The sequence below is a fragment of the Stenella coeruleoalba genome, assembly GCF_951394435.1.
Source record: "Stenella coeruleoalba genome assembly, chromosome: 12".
NCBI lineage: Eukaryota > Metazoa > Chordata > Mammalia > Artiodactyla > Delphinidae > Stenella > Stenella coeruleoalba.
The window spans coordinates 85,447,602-85,468,754 of NC_137158.1; positions in this window are offsets into that span (position 1 = coordinate 85,447,602).

Sequence of the window (21,153 nt, forward strand, 5' to 3'; positions counted from 1 at the left end):
GCAGAATTGTCAGTGTAAGATGGCAGCCCAGTCTCGTGATATTTCTGAGCTACCAAACAGTTGGGCAAAAACAACAAAAAGACTTTCTAGTGAGCATGTGAAGTTAAGGGCACCATCAAGCATGGTAGGGAATGTAAAACTTCACAATTGTTTTGGAAAACAAATTGGGAATATTTGTTGGAACAAAAATATACTAACCCTCTAACCCAGCCGTCTCACTCCTGAGAAGTTATCCCATGGAAACAAAGCATCAATCTGTAAAATATTTGTAAAAGATATTTATCGCAGCATTGTTCACAGTGGCAAAACCAAATGAAGATGCAGAGTCAGGGAAATGATTAAGTAAGTTACAGAACAATCACTGGGGGTAGTATGCAGCTGTCACAAAAATAAGGAATTAGAATTATACAGAATTGCAGGGATTTACAGCATGTTGTTGCATGTGAAAAGAGAAACTATAATACGATCTCCCTTTCATAAAAAAACTAACTGATCCCTTCATTATCTAAGTATATGCATGTATGTGCATGTCATAAATATGTGTGAGTATAATTATCTGAACATTGAGAAAAATATTTAATAATCTATAATGTTAACGTCACGTGGCAGAGACCTCTTCCTGGTCGCCAGAACCCAGCTTGCTACATCGATATCCTTGCCATCCGTGACCTGACCATTACCACCTCAAGGTCACAATTTCTGTTAGTTGGGGTAGCACAAGCTGCTATAAAAAAGAAACCAAGGAATCTAATGGCTCAAATTAGGTAAAAGTTTGCTTCCTGTTCAGATAAGCGTCCGAGGTAAGTGTTCAAGGTTGACTAATTGCTCTCCCTCAAGTAGCAGTCTGGGAAAACAGATCACTGAAGACTGGTGGCTTGTTATGCTACGGCATAACATTTGGTAAAACTACCCCTGCAGGACCTTGGAAGGCAGAGCACGTGCCTGTCTCACCTGCGGCTCCAGGAAAAGAACTCGTGTCCTTGATTCTTCCAGCGCGTGCAGGTGGCCTCGTGTCTTGGCTCATGGCCTCGTCCTCCAAGGCAGCAGTACAGCAACTACTGTCCTCTCTGACTTCTCCTTTCACAGTCCCGTTTCCTCTCTGACTCTGACCCTCTTGCCTCTTTCTTACAAAAGAAATCGCTGCTGATTACATTAGCCCCACTTAGATAATCCAAGAGTGTCTCCCCATTCATCTCAAGGTCGTTAATTAATCACATTCACGAAGTCCCTTTTATCATGTAAGGTAACATACTTGTGAGTTTCGGGGCTTAAGATGTGGACATCTTTGGGGGGAAACATTATTCTGTCTACCAAGGAGGGAAAAGAGAGAAAGCCAAGGAAAAGCAAAAAAAAAGACCAACGTCATTGGTATATTATGCAAAATTACGTTTCTTTGTGTAAACGAGCAACTTTTATTTAGTTTTTAAATTTTTAAAAATAATTTTTATTGGAGTATAGTCGATTTAACAGGCAACTTTTCAAGAGAAAACAATATTTGAAATAAAATCATAAAGGAGGAAGTAAAGGAAGGGGAGGCAAAGAACGGGGAAGAGACAGAAGAAGCGGAAACAGCAATTTTCGAGGAACAATTTCAGCTAGTGTATCCATTCATGCCACTGGGCAGGCAAAGGTATCTCATAAGAAACCATTTCAAAATTTGATTTTATTTCTCGCAGTCTGAGTTTCAGTTCCCTTGTCTGGAACAGAAAAGCAAGTGAGGGCACGGATAGGGATTTTCATTTTTAAAACGCTCCCAAGGTGCTGCCTTTCTAGAAGAGAAAGCTGCTACTCTCTCTTCATTATAGAATCAAAATCTTTTTTCTTTTTTCTTTTTTTTTCTGAACTGGCATTCATTGAACGGTCTATCCACCTGAAAGCCAAGCTGGACTTCATACAATGCCTGCCCATTGATAGGTGCTGGCAAGACCCTTAAGAAGGCCAGATAACTTTTAAAGATGGTATTGAGAAAAAAGTAACACCTAAAATAAAATTCTTAGAGAGAGAATCCCTTGGCGAGAAATGAGATGAAATTAGGCATAATACCTATTTTTATCCTCTTGAAATTCAAATTTTCTGGAACCAAGAGTAAGGTTACGGTGTTTTCTCCTTTAATTCCTAAAGAGTTTTAAGAATAACCATTTCCTTTTCTTCCTTGTCTTTCTCTCACCCTTGAGACTGAATGCAGTCTCATGGAGGCTACCAATGAACAAATTCTCGTTCGTGGGTATCACAGGACAGCTTGGGGGGCCACGGGTACAGGCAGGGCCACATGGGTACAGCTAGGGAAGTGTAACCAGTCAGAAGCAGCGCACAAGATCTAAACCTCGATTACAGCTCTTCAAGTCTGCGATGCCCAAGCAATCTAGATCCCCTCTCCACGAGGCTCTTCCCTAACCCTGAAAGGCAGATCCTCCGAGGCTGTCCTCTGAGAGCAAATGAACAACACAACTCAGAACCTGCCTTTCCTTCTCTACCAGAGCTGCTCTTGGCCACCCACCTGCTGTCAGCCCTTAAAGACAATGCAGGTTTCCAGGCGAACACAGGCTGGAGCTGGCAGATGTGTTCTCTTTGACGATCTGTTTAGTCCATTGCTGTTTCAGCTGTAACTGTAAAAAGTAAAGAGACAGATAAATCCAACACTTACACAGCCCCCTCAGTAAGTTACTATTATCCATGCGCCTTTAAAAACATGGCTTGCGCAAGAAGACATTGGAGCTAAATTATCGTTTATGTTTGTCAGAGGAGTTGCAAATGTGTAATAAGATTCCAGAGTTAATGTTTTGTGCAAAGCGCTTAGGAGAGCCAGGATGAAACTGGCTCAGGCTCCTGGTGTTTCAATTAAAGATAGTTTCTAATCAAGGGTGGAGCAAAGGCTGTTTAGAAAATGTCAGTTCATTGTCCAATCCACTGGTGCAGCCAGGGGTTCCGTCTGAAGGCGCTGGGACACCTTGGACCCCACGCACGTGGCTGCACATTGCCTTGGTGTCAGTGGCTCTGCCCCGAGTTCTCGTGAAGGCTGGCCGGTCAGCACTGAACAGCAGCCCCGAGTGCATCACCCCAGGACAGAACAGCGACAGAAGAAAGTCTGCGTCCCCACCAGGGCACCAGGCACGCCCCTCCTCAACGGTCCCTTGCTGGAAATGCAAAGCGCAAGAGCAGGGGCCTGCCCAGCCCCCCTCTCTTCCTCCCCTTGGCTGTCATCTCTCAGGCCCTCCGTGTCCTTTCCCCGGAAAGGTCGCCCTAGTTGGGGGCTCTTGAGAGACAGCAGCATTGAGTAGAAATACTGGGGTGCGAGCAGCCCCTAGGGATCTGATGGGAAACCCTTTCGGACTTCTGAGAAGAACCATTTGTTTGCTCGTATGCTGAACTTTTTCCTATTTCTTTTTTTGTTAGTCACGCAGAGAGCAGGAAGCCCCTGAGTTCTCGTCTTCTTTATCTACGTTTTCCAATTCGGGGTTCGACCTGCGAGTGATGAGGCTCTGAGTCTCGGTGGGAGAGGTTTCTTAGGAACTTAGGGCCACTCCTTCCCTCCAGCTCTGCTGCCTGCCTTCCACCTGCTGTCTGATGCGGGGCCTGTGGGCATCAGATTAAATTGTCTGTGAAACAAGTAGGTCTCATGCGTGTTGGTTGGAATTGGGTGTGAACAGCCGTTCTCCTGTCTGTACCTGGAGGCAGGGTGGCGTGGAAGGTACAGAGGGCAGCTGGGTTGTGGGCGCTGGGTCCAGCCTGGATTCTAGTCTCCGTTTTCCTCACCTCTAACCGAGCTCCCTCCCTGTACTCTTACTTGACACCGTCCAGCCTCAAACCGCAGCTAGAAGCATCTTTCTAAAAACAAACGGGACCAGGTGAATCTCTACTGGCTTCCTGTAACACTTGGAATAACAAGGACAAGGGCAAGGGCAGGCCTTGGCTGCAGTCCCACCTGGAACCCTACCAGGGACTTCACTTGAGATGCCATCTGGAATGCACATGGGACCCCATCTGGACCCCACCTGGACCCCACCTGGAATCCTACCTGGGACTCCACCTGGGACCCCACCTGAAACCCTGAGATCCCACCTGAGACTCTACCTGGACCCCACCTAGGACCCCCCCAGGACTCCACCTGGGACCCCACATGGAACCCACCTGGAACCCTACCAGGGACTCCACCTGGGACCCCACCTGAGACTCCACCTGGAACCCTACCAGGGACTTCACTAGAGATGCCATGTGGAATGCACATGGGACCCCAACTGGACCCCACCTGGACCCCACCTGGAATCCTACCTGGGACTCGACCTGGGACCCCACCTGAGACTCCACCTGGGACTCTACCTGGAAGCCCACCTGGGCCCACTCTCCCTCTTGCTCACCAGGCTCTACAGCACTTGGCTCCCACTGTAACTCCGCCACGCCACACTCACTCCCACCTGGGGACTTCTGCAACCAAGGGCCTTGGTCCCAGTGCTCATGTGGCTCCCTCCTTGTCAATTAGGCTCAGACCTACTGTCTCCTCTGTCCTGGTGTATAAAGTGAGCCCCCCCCTCACCACCCAGCTTATCTGTCAGGGCACTTACCTCTAGTTGAAACGATCTCATTACTGACTTGCTAGTTCACCCCTGCTTCCCACTCGAACATCAGCACCATGAGAGCAGGGACCTTGCTTGGCCGCCTCCCAGTGCCCTGGCATCTAGGAGCTGCAGGTGAGCAGCCTGGGCTCAATGTGTCCTCCGTACGCAGCTGCAGTGGCCAATGGGCCGCTTCACTGCTGTGGACCTCAGCCATCTCACTTATAGAAGATCCCTACTGCTTACGGCAGGTGTTAGAACACACGTACAGGTGAGAGAGGCAGCTCATCTTTAGATACCTCCTGAATTACCCCAAAGTGTATTTGCTCTTCTCAGTGGGCATCTTATTAACACTGCTGTTAAAAAGACCACAGCCACTGGCTGTCTCCACCCTACATGAGAGCCATGTGTCAGCGGAGTTCCCTTGTACAGAGGGGGTTACACTCTTTGCTTATAGATTGGGAGGTGAGAGCTGGGGAGGTGGGCAGACAGGTGTGACCTACCGAAAATCGACTTACCTCCAGAGGCAGATGAGCTTGGACATACTTTGTGGATGGTGAGTCCAGCGCTAACCACACGGATAGCTTTGTTCCCTGTTCCAGCAGGAAAACTGTCTGGCACTATTTTCACTGTATACTGGCTGGCGGTCCACTTACCCCTGCAGGGACTTGGTGAGCTGGGAGGGCGACCGGGGCCCCAGACTCCCTGCGGCGTTGTGTAAAGCAATCATGTTAATGGGGATTTTGTGCTAGCGTTTGAAGAGTGACAGCCTCCAGAAGGGGCTGATGCAAAACCACAAGGTCTGTGCAGGAAGCAGCCAATTGATATCTGGGCACAAGCTCTCATTTCATTATTGCTGCTGCTGTGAAGCCAGATGAAAGCTTATGAAGTTAATTGAGTAAAACACTCAGAAACAGGCATCTTATCTTAAGGTTGCAGCGACTAGTGGGTCCTGCAGGAATCACTAACACATTGTTTTGATGAAAGTGATTTATAAGGATGTCCTTGAATGTTGAGAAACATAAATTAAAGTTCTAGGTGGCCTGTCCGGTCATTCTGGGACTGTTCCAGACCAAAATATATCCGGATATGCTTTAAAAGGCATTTTCTTTGGTATATCACAGAATAATAAAATCTCAACTAGTTCTTTTTTCAAAAAAATCCAGGTCTCAGCCCTCCTGTTTATGTCATAATCAGTTTACTATTAATTTACATTGATTAACATCAGTGCGGGCACAATTTTGTGTGTGTGAGTTGAACCTGCAGATGAAAATGTGGTTGAAATAAAAATTAATCTGCCTGTCCCCTTCTTTTTTCCCTTCCCCAATCCAGGGAAGGCAGAGAATGATGGGGCGGCCTTCAGCGAAGCAGAAGTTCGGATGGCTCCTGGGGTCCAAGGCTCTGCCTGGTCCCCTCCTCTCAACCTCTATATCCACTCCACTAACGTCTTAGTTTTCTGGCTCCTAAAATTCTCTTGTTGTAGGATCCATTGCCGTGGAGTAAAGTTTAGTCTTTCATTAAAATGCAGATGCCGGGCTTCCATGGTGGCGCAGTGGTTGAGAGTCCGCCTGCCAATGCAGGGGACACGGGTTCGTGCCCCGGTCCGGGAAGATCCCACATGTCGCGGAGCGGCTGGGCCTGTGAGCCATGGCCGCTGAGCCTGCGCGTTCGGAGCCTGTGCTCCGCAACGGGAGAGGCCACAGCAGTGAGAGGCCCGCGTACCAAAAAAAAAAAAAAAGCAGATTCCCCCAGGAGAGGACAAATTTTTGAGCCTTAATCACCGCCGTTATATCCTTGGGTCCTATGAGCAGGATTTAGAAGAGGAGGGGGAAGGAGGCTGAGACCGGGAACTGCTGCACAGAGGCGAGTGGAGTCCAGCCCGGCTCCGCTGTCTGGCTGCAAAGCTGCCTACAGCCACGCCCATCTGGCTGCCTCTCCATGTCCAGATTTTGAACTTTCCACTTTGAAGCTTCAATCATAGGATAACATCACTCTGAAGCTGCATCTTCTATTTTAACGTGTTGATTTGAATCACCTTTTTGTCATTTTTGTCTCATTTGTGTTGTTTTCATATAAAAGCCGAATAATTTTTCCATTTTCATGCATGATAGTCGCTAAGATTATTTAGCTGCCTAAGTTAATAACAGTCTGTCATCCAGAAAACTAGTTTGCATTTCATTTGAGGAAAAGATTTTAATAATTAAATACAATCAGTAGTGGAATTATCATTCTAGCAAATATCAGAATCGGAAAGAGACGCTGTGAATTTGCACTTAGCGCTAGCGCCATGGATTCCATTAATGGCTCTTATTTTAACAAGCTTCATCATCTTTATAGGTTTCTCTGATTTCATCTCCTTTCCCTCTTTTATTGCTTGGCTCATATAAATGCTTCTGTTATTTAGTTAATAGGAGGCAGGAGGGAGAGATTATATTTCCCACTCGATATTAACATTAGGTAAGTCCCTTTGGAGACCTTTTGATCATTCATATAATGTGTGCACTATACTTATATATATATATATATATATATATATATATATATATTTTTTTTTTTTTTTTTTTTTTTTTTTTTTTGCGGTATGCGGGCCTCTCACTGCTGTGGCCTCTCCTGTTGCGGAGCACAAGCTCCGGACGCGCAGGCTCAGTGGCCATGGCTCACGGGCGTAGCCGCTCCGCGGCATGTGGGATCTTCCCGGACCGGGGCACGAACCCGTGTCCCCTGCATCGGCAGGTGGACTCTCAACCACTGTGCCACCGGGGAAGCCCTATACTTATTTTTTTTTTTTTTGCGGTACGCGGGGCTCTCACTCTTGTGGCCTCTCCCATTGGGGAGCACAGGCTCCGGACGCACAGGCTCAGCGGCCATGGCTCACGGGCCCAGCCGCTCCGCGGCATGTGGGATCTTCCCGGACCGGGGCACGAACCCGTGTCCCCTGCATCGGCAGGCGGACTCTCAACCACTGCGCCACCAGGGAAGCCCTATACTTATATTTTTAAAGGCACATTTGATTAAAGAAAAACAGGGTAAATTCCATGGTCTTAATTTCCAGACTCAGTCAAAGGAGCTGTGCTTCGTTTGTTCCTAGCTAAGCATTCATTTCCTCCCATCCCTTTGGTTTTTTTTTTTCCAGCTGTGTTGGGTCTTTGTTGCCGCACATGGGTTTTCTCTAGTTGCAGCTACTCTTTGTTGCAGTGCGCGGGCTTCTCATTGCGGTGGCTTCTCTTGTGGCAGAATTTGGGCTCTAGGTGCATGGGCTTCAGTAGTTGTGGCACACAAGCTCAGTTGCTCTGCGGCTTGTGTGATCTTCCCGGACCAGGGATCGAACCTGTGTCACCTGCATTGGCAGGCGGATTCTTAACCACTGTGCCACCAGGGAAGCCCCGCTTTGGTCCTTTGATAAAGGCCAAGGGAGGCTGCTGGCATGGACTGGTCAGCAAGCTTCTGAGGCCAGATCCTCCCTGCACTGTGGTCCTACAGAGCTGATGTCCGGGGCCTCTGGGCTTGTGTTCAGCGCTGTGAAATGTTGTGGATTTCCCACAGGCCTGTTTTCACACCAACACGCTGGTCTAATTCTTATAACCTCTGTTTGATCCGTAATTCTTGTGACGGCCTCTGCTCCTCTTCCTGGGGGTGTAGTCTGTCGTCGCTCTGGGTGGGGCCACTGTTAACGCTGATGGGAGTTACAGGTGGGAGAACAAGAGCCTGGTCCCCAAGGTGGCCCGTCACCGCATGCCTCCCAGATGCAGACAGAGGGAGGGGGACGGTCCCTCCTTCCTCACTCCCCCCATCTCCCTCCTTCTCTCCCTGCCTCCCTCCCTCTCCTCATTCTAAGGCCCGTCACAGAGGACTCGTTTGCAGGGCACAGCTGGAGGTTGAGGGCAGTGCGCCGAGGGCTGCTGGAAGCTCCTGCGCCAGCCCTGCCTGGGCTGTTCATCCTGGGGAGTCTTCTGAGGACTGTGTCGTGGAATGTTCCCCGGCCCCTGAGGGACGGTGACCTCTTAGCAGGAGCAGCCAGCCTGGCGCTGAATTTCTGGGCCGACGACTAGGAAGGATGAGTCTGGGACCCTGCCTGGAACCCAGCCTTCTGGGGACCGATCTGCACTTTAAATAGTCACAAGGAGGGAATGTAGCTGGTTTGCACTTTTATAAATAGTTTCTTGTTGTTTCTACTTATAACAAAAGCAAAAAACTACTTTTGCTTATAGCTTCTGACTTCAAGTTTGCCTCTTGCATGTATATTTCATAGAGATGAAATGTACTGAGGTTGAATCAGTTTCTAGGAAGTACATGTAGTCCTTACCTCTGGAATCCACACCCCCCAGCATTCTGCAAAGAGCCAGTAGCACAGGTGTGGTGGGCCACAGGTGTGGGTAGCTTCGTGGTGGAGCTGTGCAGCTCCCACCTCTGTCCTCCCCTGGGGAGAGCCAACTAAGCAGGACGTCAGCCTATCTCCATGCATTTCACGCACTGTGCTCTGCAAATATTTAATGATCAGGATGTCACGCAAGAATGAAAACACAGAAACAATCCTCTCTGCGAACCTGTTTTCGCCGTCCTAATGCCGCTGCTTGCTGTCTGTTCTGCTCAGCACTGGTGATTTGCGGGCCTCGCTCCGGGCAGCCTGTGGCCTTGGGCTTTGTGAGGTGCCCGCCTGGCCGCAGGCTCGTCTGCTTGGGGCGCCCAGGCAGGCCCCAGCGGCCTTTCCACGGAAGCTGTGGGCTGTGGTGATGGAAGGGTGGAGGAGAGAGGCACTTCTGTGAAAAAAATTGAAAAAGAAAACAGAAAAGAAAAGCTGTTTTCCTTCAGTTTATAGATTCATGGGGTGGAGGGTGCAGACCCACTTCTTGTGAATCCTGATGCCCGTCTGAGGGTGCAGGGAAGATGTCTTGGGCAGGGCCGTGCTCACTTTGGGGATGAGGACTTTATAGAATTTATGTTCCCCCAAACCTTCTGCCTAAAAGGAGGGGGAGCGGGGAGAGCAAGAGAAAAGGAATATCACACATGTATCCAGACGAGTTAATAGAAAACCGTTCGTTTTGTCTTCACTTGGAAAACATGTGTCTGAGTTGGAAGGAGACTAATTCCAACTCTGGCGCTGGCAGATGAACACGAGTCATGCTTTCCAGAGGCGAAGCCGGCCAGGGTCTCTGCGGTTGGTAAGCTCCTCAGCTCTCGAATCCACAGAGCGGTGTGAGCACCCGAGCAGGTTCGTGCTTCATGCAGCCCAGGCTCAGGCTGCTGCTGCTGTGAGCAATCATGAGAATGAGAAGGATAAAAATACATGTAATACTATTTAGTCATAACAAGTACAACAAACCCTCAAGACAGATGAAATGTTCTCCCCTGTTCCGATGAATGGAGGGCTCCCCACGGCTCAAGCACAGAGCTTTATCCACATCCGTGTCTCCAAGTTTACCTGCATCAGCATCACCTGGAGCCGTTAAAGCCCCGAGTTTGGGGTGCAGCAGGTCTGGGGGGCAGCCTGAGGATGTGCGTTTTTGCCCAGGCCCCAGGTCACATTGGTATTGCTGACTCAGGGACAACACTTTGAGAAAAGCTGGTCCACGTGAACTCATTTAGTCCTAATGAGCCTACAAGCCAGCCGTCCTTCTTCTCTCCACTGCCCAGTCAGAAAGCTCAGGTATAGAGGCTTTCAGGACTTGCCTACATTCCAGTCCGAGCGGGTCAGCCTCTGAAGCTTTGGACCCAAACCACTGTTGTCCACACCACACAACCTCCTCGGGCGTAAAGAGTCCAGTGGAAGCTAGCGGATGGCCTTGGCCTTTGAAAACTGTCTTAGTGTTTCCTACAATCACCCTTATTTCTTCACGTGGAGCTTGCCTAGGCACTGAGTAATAATAATAGACTTGCAGCTCTAATTTATGACCCAATAATAAATATGAATCCTTCTGACAAAAGTTGTTTCAGTGGTAAAGGCTGTTGTTTTTAGCGTTGGGCCTGAGATAGTGAGACCCTTTGCTGAGAGAGAAGAAAGGCACCTGATTTTTCTCTCTGTTTTTTTCCCTAAAAAGCAAATATCTTTACCTCCCAGCTCCCACAAAGCAATTTTTAAAGGCACAATAATTGACCATTGCTAATGAATTTAAACATTGATCTTTTTCATATGTATAGTTTTCATTCTAAGCATTAAAAAAATTCTTGAATGATAAATTTCTAAGCATTAAAAAAAATCTTGAATGTTAGATTTAATCTCAACATCAGCTCTCAACATCAAACACCTGGAAGGGCATGCAAACTTTAAAAGCCAGTGAACTGAATGGGTCATTTATAACCTGAACGTTCTAGAAGTTGTTGGAGTCCCAGGAGTATCCCCCATCAATTATAAATCGGTACTGGGCGTTTACACAGGTTTCTCGTTTATCATGATTCTGAATCTGGCCTTCTGACAGATGACAGTCTCTCCTGTCTTCTTTGAGGGGATACAAGCCTAAAATAACGCACGTGTCAGAGCCCAGCTTTTCTATATGGCCTATCTTGCAAGCAAAGGTGTTCTTTTAGCTGGGGCGACTTTTCTGATCTGTAAAAGAGGCATGAGCAGGAATTTCTTCACCAGTTGCAGCCATAATAAAGAGGTCTGAGAAGACTCCCTCAACTCCACCGTTTCCAGCAGCTAACGTTTATTTCATGCTTGGGTCTGCAGGTGGGCTGGGCCGGGTTGGGCAGCAGAAGGGCTTTCTCCTGACAGATCAGCAGAGCACAAGCAAGCCAATGGCCTCTGGTTGTATCACGCCCACTAAGGCAGGGGGCAAAGCTGGTTGCAGGGCCGAGCCCAGCTAAAGACTCAGAATTCTCTCCCGCCACGGAAGCGGGCAGGACGTTTGCTGAACAGCAATCTACACCATCCAACTCACAGTGTCTTGTAGTTTCATTAAAAGAATCAATCAATTCAAGGGGAAATAAATCAAATTGGTCATTGCACAGTTTTAACTTTCTTAATAGTCGCTTTCTTGCTGCAGAAATTTAGCTCTAGGTTGATGAGGTTGCTGAGTGTCGGTGGATATGACATATTTCCACCTGGTTCACAGTGACTGGTTAGCAAATTTGCTGAAGGAGACTGCTTGTATCTTGCCAGCACGTCCCAGCCTCTCTTCGTTGATTTTAGTTTTACCGTAATTAGGATACACGGGTTCTGGCTATAGGATACTAAAGCTGTGAATTATTTCCTGCAAAAACATCTATGATATTAGTTAAAGAGAAAAATCTCACCACCTGTTGCAAAGGAGCTAGATGAAATTATTTGCGTTGGACTAATTTTTTCATTTTTAGCTCCTTTTAGGGTTCGGGTTTTGGTCACACGAACTGACATAGTCCATGATTTGTCCTTGTCACAGTTGCAGGCGGTTAGGTAGAGGCCACAGAGGGGACCAACTGCTCAGCCCATCCTCCAGCCCTCCAAGCTGGATGACCCCCAGCAGACACGGGGAGGAAGGGGGCGGGGGGACTGGAGTATCTTCTGGGTCTAGGGCGGCTCTGAGAAGTCTGGACCTCTTCTCTGTTGTGCCTGCTCTGAGGGCCACCAGGACAACGGCTCTTCACTTTCTTTTGGGGTCATGACTCGCTTTGAGAGTCTGATGGAAACTATGCATTCCCCTCCAGAAAACATACACATAAACATACGTACTAAACTTTTAGCATTTAATCTTTAATATTCCTTTGAAATGCAGTCCTTGAATCCCATCTTCTTTTCTGGAATTTTAGATACAAGTTGATGCAGATACTAAGATTTTTTAATGCATACAGTTCTAAGTCGCTACTTAATTAGATTTGCCAACATGCTTTACTGATTTCTTTCACTCACTCTTTGGGTTCACTTTCTTCTTCCTGAAGTATATCCTTTGGTATTTCTTTCAGCAAAGGTTTCTAAGAGTGGTAATTCTTGTCTGCATATGTCCGAAAACATCTTAATTTCACCCTCATCCTTGAATAATAAATTAGCTGGACATAGCATCCTAAGGTCACAGCTCTTCTTCTGTTATCTTCTGCCAGTTTACACCCTCATTTGTTTGATCTGTTTCATGTTGGGTTTCCTCATCAGCTGGATTTCCCTGTGCTGTTTGTAACTTTTGTTTGAGAGCTCACGTTTTATGGGATTCCCTCCTGCGTGCACCTCTTTCAGGTTCTTTTTCGGGCTGTGTTGTGTTTTTCGGGTTCTGTATTAGTCAAGGGTCTCCAGAGAATCAGAGCCGACAGATTTATTATAAGAAGTTGAATCACACAATTAGGGAGGCTGAGTCCCTTGATGAAGCTGGAGGCCCAGGAGAACAGGTTGTATGTTTGAAGCCCTGAGAGCGGAGCACCAACGGTACAGAAGGACTCAGAACCAGGAGTGCTGATGGTGTAGACCCAGTCCAAGGGCAGGAGAAATCCATGTCCCAGCTCAAAGTCAGGCAGCAAGAGAGAAAGAGAGAGGGAATTCTCTCTTCCTGTGCCTTTTTGTTCTGTTCAGGCCCTTGAGGGACTGGATGGTGCCCACCCACACTGAGGAAGGAGATCCATCTTACCCAGTCTGCTCAGCCAGAAAGCCCCTCACAGACGCCCAGTATCTGACAGAACACGTGGGCACCCTGGGGCCTGGTCAAGCTGACACACAGAATTCACCATCACAGGTTGGAGGGGCTGTTTTGGGTGTCCTCAAAGGGGGGCTGGGGTGTGTTGACCTCAACTCCCCTCTGTTTGGGGTGTGAGAGTGGCTTTTAAATACACGTGTAAAAGATTTGATCCCTTGTTTCAACGTGTTCGGAGAGCTCCGTGTGTGCTTCCATCGTGATCCTGACCCAGCAGCCCCGTGTCAAGGGACAGTGATGGGTGGCAGGCAAGCTGTAGGGCTCCCAGGAGCGTCGGGGAGCGACTCCACGGTGCAGGGCTGTAGCCGCGAGGAGGGTTTCTAATTCAGAAACGCAGGCGGGATCGAGGTCTGCGCCTCCTGCAGGTCCGCCTCGGCCGCCGCGCGTGCCCCGAGCAGCGCTGCCCGCAAAATCCAGTTCCCACGGCCTCTCGCGCGTGGCTCCAGCCCTGTTACTTCTCAGGTGCATCCACAAAACTATTACCTGTTATCTGAGCTACTTCAGCCTCTTTACCTTGAAACCAGAGCTGAGTTGCAAGAAGAAATTGTTGTGTTTAAGTTTCTAATCGCTTTGATTTTTCTGGAAGTACAGCTTCCGTGTGGGAAATGAACAGTAGCCCGAGAGCCGTCTGGGCTCACTGCTAGGAAGCTCAGCACACCCCCCGGGCTTTCTAGCTCTGTTTACACTGAGCTGCTTCTTTACAGCGCTGTTTTGCAAGTCCAGAAGAGTGAAAATATGAAGCCAGCTGGGCAACGGCCACCAGCAGTGCTTGGCGGTGGTGCCCTGAGTCGCATCTGTAAGACTTGGCTGATTTATAGCCTCTCTTTTGTGAGGCTGGGGCTCAGCGCATCGCCCAGGGTCCTGGTGGGCGGATTGCGCGTTTACTTCACAAGACTTGGTCTATCAGGTTAGATGTTAGTGGAAGCCATGGTAAGCAGTTACTGAGAAAGTCGCAGTAGTATCATCTATTTGTACTCACCCAAAACTTCCAAATAAATTTAGTTTCCACACAAAAATAGGGATTTTCAAAATTCCATAATTTTGCTGCTCAGAATACAATTACAAAACTAATTAGAACAAGTTAACGATAAATATGCAATATATAAATACAACTAAAATACTGAAGGCCATAAACATTATTGGAATAAAAAAATGTATATATGTATGTGTATTTACTGCATGGCAACAGAAAATTGCCGAAACTGCCGATGTGCCTCAAATTCGTTTGTAAATTTAGTACAATTTTTACTTTGATTACAACGGATTCTTTGGCAACTTGGTAAAATGATTCCAAGGAAAATATCCAAAGAAATTTTGAAAAGGAGAGTAATGATGAGATCTTTCTTACAAAAATAGTATTTTCTAAATTTTCCATGAAATTTCACTTTAAAAAGAATGGGGAAAAAACCTTTTTTTTTTTTTTTTCTGATTTGGTGATCTTTGCTCTTTGACTTACCCTCTCCTTGTGAGTTTGAACCTAGTCTCACGGATGGGAAATGAGAGCCATACACTAGATTCATAGCGGGATTTTGAGAGATGCTTTGCGACTCAAAGATACCATGACCCTCAATGTTTAAACTAGTAAGATGCTCACAAAATGGTTAAGATTGGTGTCCTGCAGAAGTCTCAAGTGTCTCCAAAGCAAACCTTAATTGTGGTGTGTGATCTTCTTGTTGGAGACCAGGATATTGTTTCCAGAAGCTATCAGTGATGGATGTCAGTTACAGAGGGCAAAAGCCTTGTGTTTGTTTTACACAACTGAAGAAATGAGACAGCAACAGAGGGCAGCTGGTTTTTTTTTCTCTTACTCCTCTTCTCATGGAGGCAGATCAATGACAAGATTAACTCAAAATATTATCAGAAATGGTTCTAGATTTTCTAGCTCATCATGGGACCAATTCAAATGCTAGTACCTCATAAGAGAAAAGGGGAGGATCCACTTGGTCCCTGAGGTATCAGTGGTCTCAAATTAGGTCATCATCCTTCTAAAATGATAATTACTATGAAGCATCCTAGTGTAGCTATCACTTTCCTATTCAGTGCCTACTTTCCCCTTGCTGTGTCATAACTTTTTTCAGATTTTCCTCCCTCTTTATCATAGCCATACAGTTCAGAAGACATTTAGCATATCCCCAAATCCAGGAACTTATGTTAGCCAATGGGACGTGGGATTCTTCTGGGAACCATTATGGTTCCATGGGGGCCCTGATCTAATCTGTCTGAATCAGATGTTTATCTGTGGTTTGGAGGGGGAGGTTTTCTTTTGCTCTCTTCTGCTGGCCATGAACGAGAACACATGTTGCCCTGATGGTTACAGTGACCATCCCACAACAAGCCTTGAGAAGAAATTGATACTAGAACAGGAGAGTGGAGAGAAGAAAAACATCTGGATCTATGATTCCTTCTCCACTGGCCTGTATCACACCTGGGTTCTCTGTACCTCCAATTATGTGAGCTAATAAACTTCCTTATTGTCTAAGCTAGTTTCAGCTGTGATTTCTGTTCCTTGCAACCAAAAGTATCGTATCTGAGATAAATACCATTCAGTTATACCTGGGTGGGAGGTTGAATGGTGGTCTTCGAAAATCTATGTTCATGTTCTAACCCTCAGAACCTGTGGACGTGATTGTATTTGGAAAAAGATTATTTGCAGATGCAATTAAGTTAAAGGTCTTGAGATTATTCTATACAACTCAATAGTAATAATAATAATAATAAATCCAATTAAAAAAGGGCAGAGGAACTGAATAGATATTTTTCCAAAGAAGACATACAAATGGCCAACAGATACATGAAAAGATGCTCAACATCACTAATAATCAGGAAAATGCAAATCAAAACCACAATAAGGTATCTCAAACCTATTACAAGGGCTATCATCCAAAAGACAAGATAACAAGTGTTGGATAGGATATGGAGAAAAGTGAACACTTCTGCACTATTGGAATGTAAATTGGTGCAGCTGCTATGAAAAACAGTATGGAGTTTCCTCAAAAAATTAAAAATGGAACTACCATATGATCTAGTAATCCTACTCCTGGGCATATATCTGAAGGAAATGAAAACACGATCTCCTTGAGATATCTGTACTCCCATGTTCATTGCAACATTATTCACAATAGCCAGGATATGGAAATAACCTAAGTGTCGCTCAACAGATGAATAGACAAAGAAGATGTGAGGAATATACATATAATAATGGAACGTTATTCAGCCATGAGAAAGGAGGAAATCTTACCACTTGTGACAACATGGATGGGCTTTGAGGGCATTTAGCTAAGTGAAATAAGTCAGACAGAGGAGGACAAATAGTGTATGATATCGCTTATATGTGGAATCTAAAAAGTCCGAAATCATAGAAACAGAGAGTACCGTGTTGGTTACCAGGGGGTGGGGAAAACAGAAGATGTTGATCAAAGAGTACAAACTTCCAGTTAAAAGATGAATAAGTTCTGGGGATCTAATGTACAGCATGGTGATTACAGTTAACAATACAATATTTTAATACAATATAATACAGTACAATAATTTAATACAGTAGTATTAAATACTTGAAAGTTGCTAAGACAACAGATCTTAAATGTTCTCACCACAGAAAAGAAACAGTAATTACTGAGTACTATTCCATTGTATATATATACCGCATCTTCTTTATCCATTCATCTGTTGTTGGACATTTAGGTTGTTTCCATGTCCTGGCTATATATGATGGAATATTACTTAGCTATAAAGAGGAACAAAATTGGGTCATTTGTAGAGATGTGGATGGACCTAGAGTCTATCATGCAGAGTGAAGTAAGCCAGAAAGAGAAAAACTAATATCATATATTAACATGTATATGTGGAATCTAGAAAAATGTGACAGATGAACGTATTTGCCAGGCAGGAATAGAGGTGTAGACGTAGAGAATGAACATGTGGACACAGCGTGGGAAGGAGAGTGTGGGACGAACTGGGAGATTAGGATTGACATATATATACCATATGTGTAAAATAGATAGCTAGTTGGAACCTGCTATTAAGCACAGGAAGTTCAGCTCGGTGCTCTGTGACGAGCTCGATGGGTGGGATGGCAGAGGTGGGAGGGAGGTCCAAGAGGGAGGGGTTATATGTATACATATAGGTGATTGACGTCACCGTACAGAAGAAACTAACACAACATTGTAAAGCAACTATACCCCAATTAAAAAAATTAAAAAAAAAGGAAACAGTAATTACATGATGTGATGGAGGTATTAGCTACTCTATCGTGGCCATTTTGAAACATAAAAGTATATACATCGACACATTGTTATATGTCGCAATGTTAAATGTCCATTATATCTCAAAAAAGCTGTAGAAAAAAAAAGATGAGCTCACCCTGGATTATCCAGGTGGGCCCTAAATTCAATGATGTTGGAGACAGAGGTTAGAGTGACGTGGCCACCAGCTAAGGAACACCAAGAGCCATCAGAAGCTACAAGAGGCAAAGAAGGATTCTCTCCTAGAGGCTTTGGAGGAAGCGTGGCCCTGCTTCCATTTTAATTTCAGATTCCTGGCCTCCAGAACCATGAGAGGATAAATTTCTGTTTTCCAAGCCACCGTGTTTGGTAATTTGTCACAGAAGCCCCGGGAAATAAATCCAACCTGGTGGGAGATCAGCTTCAATGAACATTGAAATGAACAGAGCTGAGACCTGTGATTGTTTTTTGGTCCTTCCTGGAAAACTCACACCAGCATCAACCCACAGAGGGACATATCCTGCCTTTTCTTTCTGGCAATGCTTCCAATTAACATCTTGTGTATTGCATGTCTTCCTGCTGCCCTGCCTTTCTCTAAACACCCCTGTGGATTGTTGAGGTTTTGGAGACACATATTCTAAAACCTGATGGGTTGAGGTTTTTGGTCACATCTTTGGCAACTCATCTGTAGGAAGAAGGTAAGAGCTGGTCCAAAAGGGGAAAAAAAGCTGCAAAATCTATGGCATCATTATTCAGAGGAGATTTTCTGGTAGAGTTATATCTAAAATTTTTCAATAAATTAATTTTACAGACTTTTAAGGGGTAGCTTTTAGATGAATGGATATATTACTTGAATTTAAATTCAGCCCATTAAGTTGTCACTTATATTGTTGTTGCAACATCATGTGTTTAATGTTAATGACACACACAAATAAAAAAGAAACGACACAAGAAAGCTATTTGCTTTACTGTTTTGGGTGAGCTGAGCCAAATGCTTAATAAGATACTCTTTGTAGTCAGAGCTGAGTCTTCCAGAAAGGAGAATACACAGCAAAAGCAAACTCTTCTTATCAGGAGGCATTCTACAGTGTGACAAGACGGAAGACGCAGCCATGATCACCAAGTGAGGAAGAATACAGCTTCCTTGCCTGTGTCTCCATTCTATCTTCCTCCATTCTGCTTTTCTTCCATTTCCCCAATATATGAATCAGTCCTCTGGTTCCTATTCCAATTCCTTTGCTCTTAATTTTATTTTCTTCCCTGCTTCTTTCTTCAAATATCCTCCAATTCCATTGAGTTTGTTCTACCCCCCAAAACTTGAAATCTGACATTCTCTCTGATCACAATCCCCTACTTTCTTTCTCAGGTAAACCTGGATCTTCACTGTGACCTTCAGCTCAAACTATAGAGCGCTTTTGTGCTAATTAGAAAAAGGTGTCCCCTTTTGGACAGGCAATTTGGAAAATGATTCCCTTCTGCATGGTCACAGACCCACAGGCTCAGTGCTTCACCAGGATGACAGCGTGGATGTATACCCCACACATCCCTTAGGGTGAACTTCTGTGTAGTCCGAAAATGGCACAGTCATCTTGGTACCCAGTGCTAGCCATCTCACCGTCCCTTTTCTCAGCCCATCAGGTTGTGTTGGCCATCATTAGCCTGTCTACCACTGGACCCCTTGGTAAATCTTTCAAATACGCTCTCCATGATGTCTCTGATTCCTCTTCCTCCTTGTCCTTTCTTGGACCACATCCTTGAGTGCAGAAAATATGTGTGTTTGATGTGCCACTGGGTCCTCATCCTGGCATATGGAGCTGGTAGAATGGTGTTGCCATCCAGAGTCCTTTGCCAAGAGCTTGGTAAGTACTGAACTAATAAATGCACTGTTTCCTTTCAATCAACCCATTAATCAATCTCACATCATTTTCTCTCTGCTGCTGCATTTTACAGAGAAAGTTTTACATCTAGGAAGACTGACATCAATTCAAATTCACATAGTAGAACTCGGACAGCTCTCAGTGCTTCTGGGAAATACTTATACTCATCTTGAATGACTTCTTCTCATAGGTCCCACAGAATGTATTACAAAACCACCATCCTTCTCAAACTCCCACTTGAGTGTCCATTTTTAAAAAATTAATTAATTTATTTATTTTTGCTGTGTTGGGTCTTCGCTTCTGTGCGAGGGCCTTCTCTAGTTGTGGCAAATGGGGGCTACTCTTCATCGTGGTGCGCGGGTCTCTTACTATCACGGCCTCTCTTGTTGGGGAGCACAGGCTCCAGACGCACAGGCTCAGTACTTGTTGCTCACGGGCCTAGTTGCTCCACGGCATGTGGGATCCTCCCAGACGAGGGCTCGATCCTGTGTCCCCTGCATTAGCAGGCAGATTCTCAACCACTGCGCCACCAGGGAAGCCCTTGAGTGTCCATTTTGGGAACAGAATGTATTACCTTCTACATTACTAAATCACCTTACATAAACTTGAGGCCATCTGAGTTTTTCCAACTTCTGCATTCTCCATTTTCTTTCCATCTTCATGCAAACTTACCTTGTCCTCAGTAAAGATGTGTCCTTTCTTCTCTACCAGACTACCCCCTCCACTCTCACCATGAATCAAAACTTTGGCCATGTCTTCTGCAAACTCACTTTACCAGTTTTCCCTTTGCCGTGTCCTGTAGATATCATCGCTCCCGCCTGCTCCGTTGCCTCATTTTCCATGCTGGCACCCCAGTTATGGTCCTCACCACCTCTTACCTTGCCATTTCAACAACTTCCCAACGTGTCCCTTGTCTAGGTGCTCCACTCTCAACCTTTACAGGCTGCTACACTAGTCCTTTGACAGTTCAACTTTTGGTTGTAGCACTTTCCATCCAAATAAAGCCATCAGAGGTTCATTGGTTGTCGATACAGAATGGATTCCAAATCCCATAGCCTGGCCTTCAAGGGTCTATATATTCTGGGTTCAGTGGAAAACTACAGCCTTAATTTCCATAATTCTCCATTTTTACTACAGTGAACGGAAATACTTTCTGTAATCATGCCCCATGGTTTGAGCCTCTGGTTTTATTCACGTGTACATGCTATATTAAGTGTTTTTCAAATTTATTGCAAACTTTCTGCAGGCTGCTTTGTCAATATGTTAAAAAAAGTCTAAATGTTGCATATATAATTTTACTTCTAAGAACTTATTCTGAGGAAATAGTGGTGGATGAACACAAGATTTAGAACACTTTAAATTTAAGTATATCTTTCTTTACTCTGAAAACCTTTTTCCTAATGTTGTTAACAATTATTATTTGTCTTATCTCTAGTATGTGAGTGTGTTTCAAAATAATAATAATATTATAACTAACAAAAGATAGAGAGAGCAATTTAGGATTACTTTCAGATGTCTTCTGGCCTTAGGATATATCCCATTAAAGACATACCATCAAAATATTGTGTTTTAGGGTTATTATAAGAATTCTTTCATGTGGTTAAGATACAAGCTGGATATTCTTTTGGCTTATTTTCAGTTTTCTGAAAGATTTTTTTCTTTTAAAATTAATTTTGCTTTTAAAATTTGTAAAACATTATGTAGATTCAAAGCCAAAACCATTGGGTCAGGTGTGTTCAGTAAGATCGAGCTTCTGACCTTGGACCCTCCCTCCCCTTTCAGTCATACAAGGTAGCACACTAGTAATGCTGCTCTGCAGCTTGGCTTTTTCACTTGACCATTTATCCTGTAGATAACCTCATAACCAGAGAGGGAGATTCCTAACTCCTTTTACAGCTACATAGTATTCTGTTGTCCT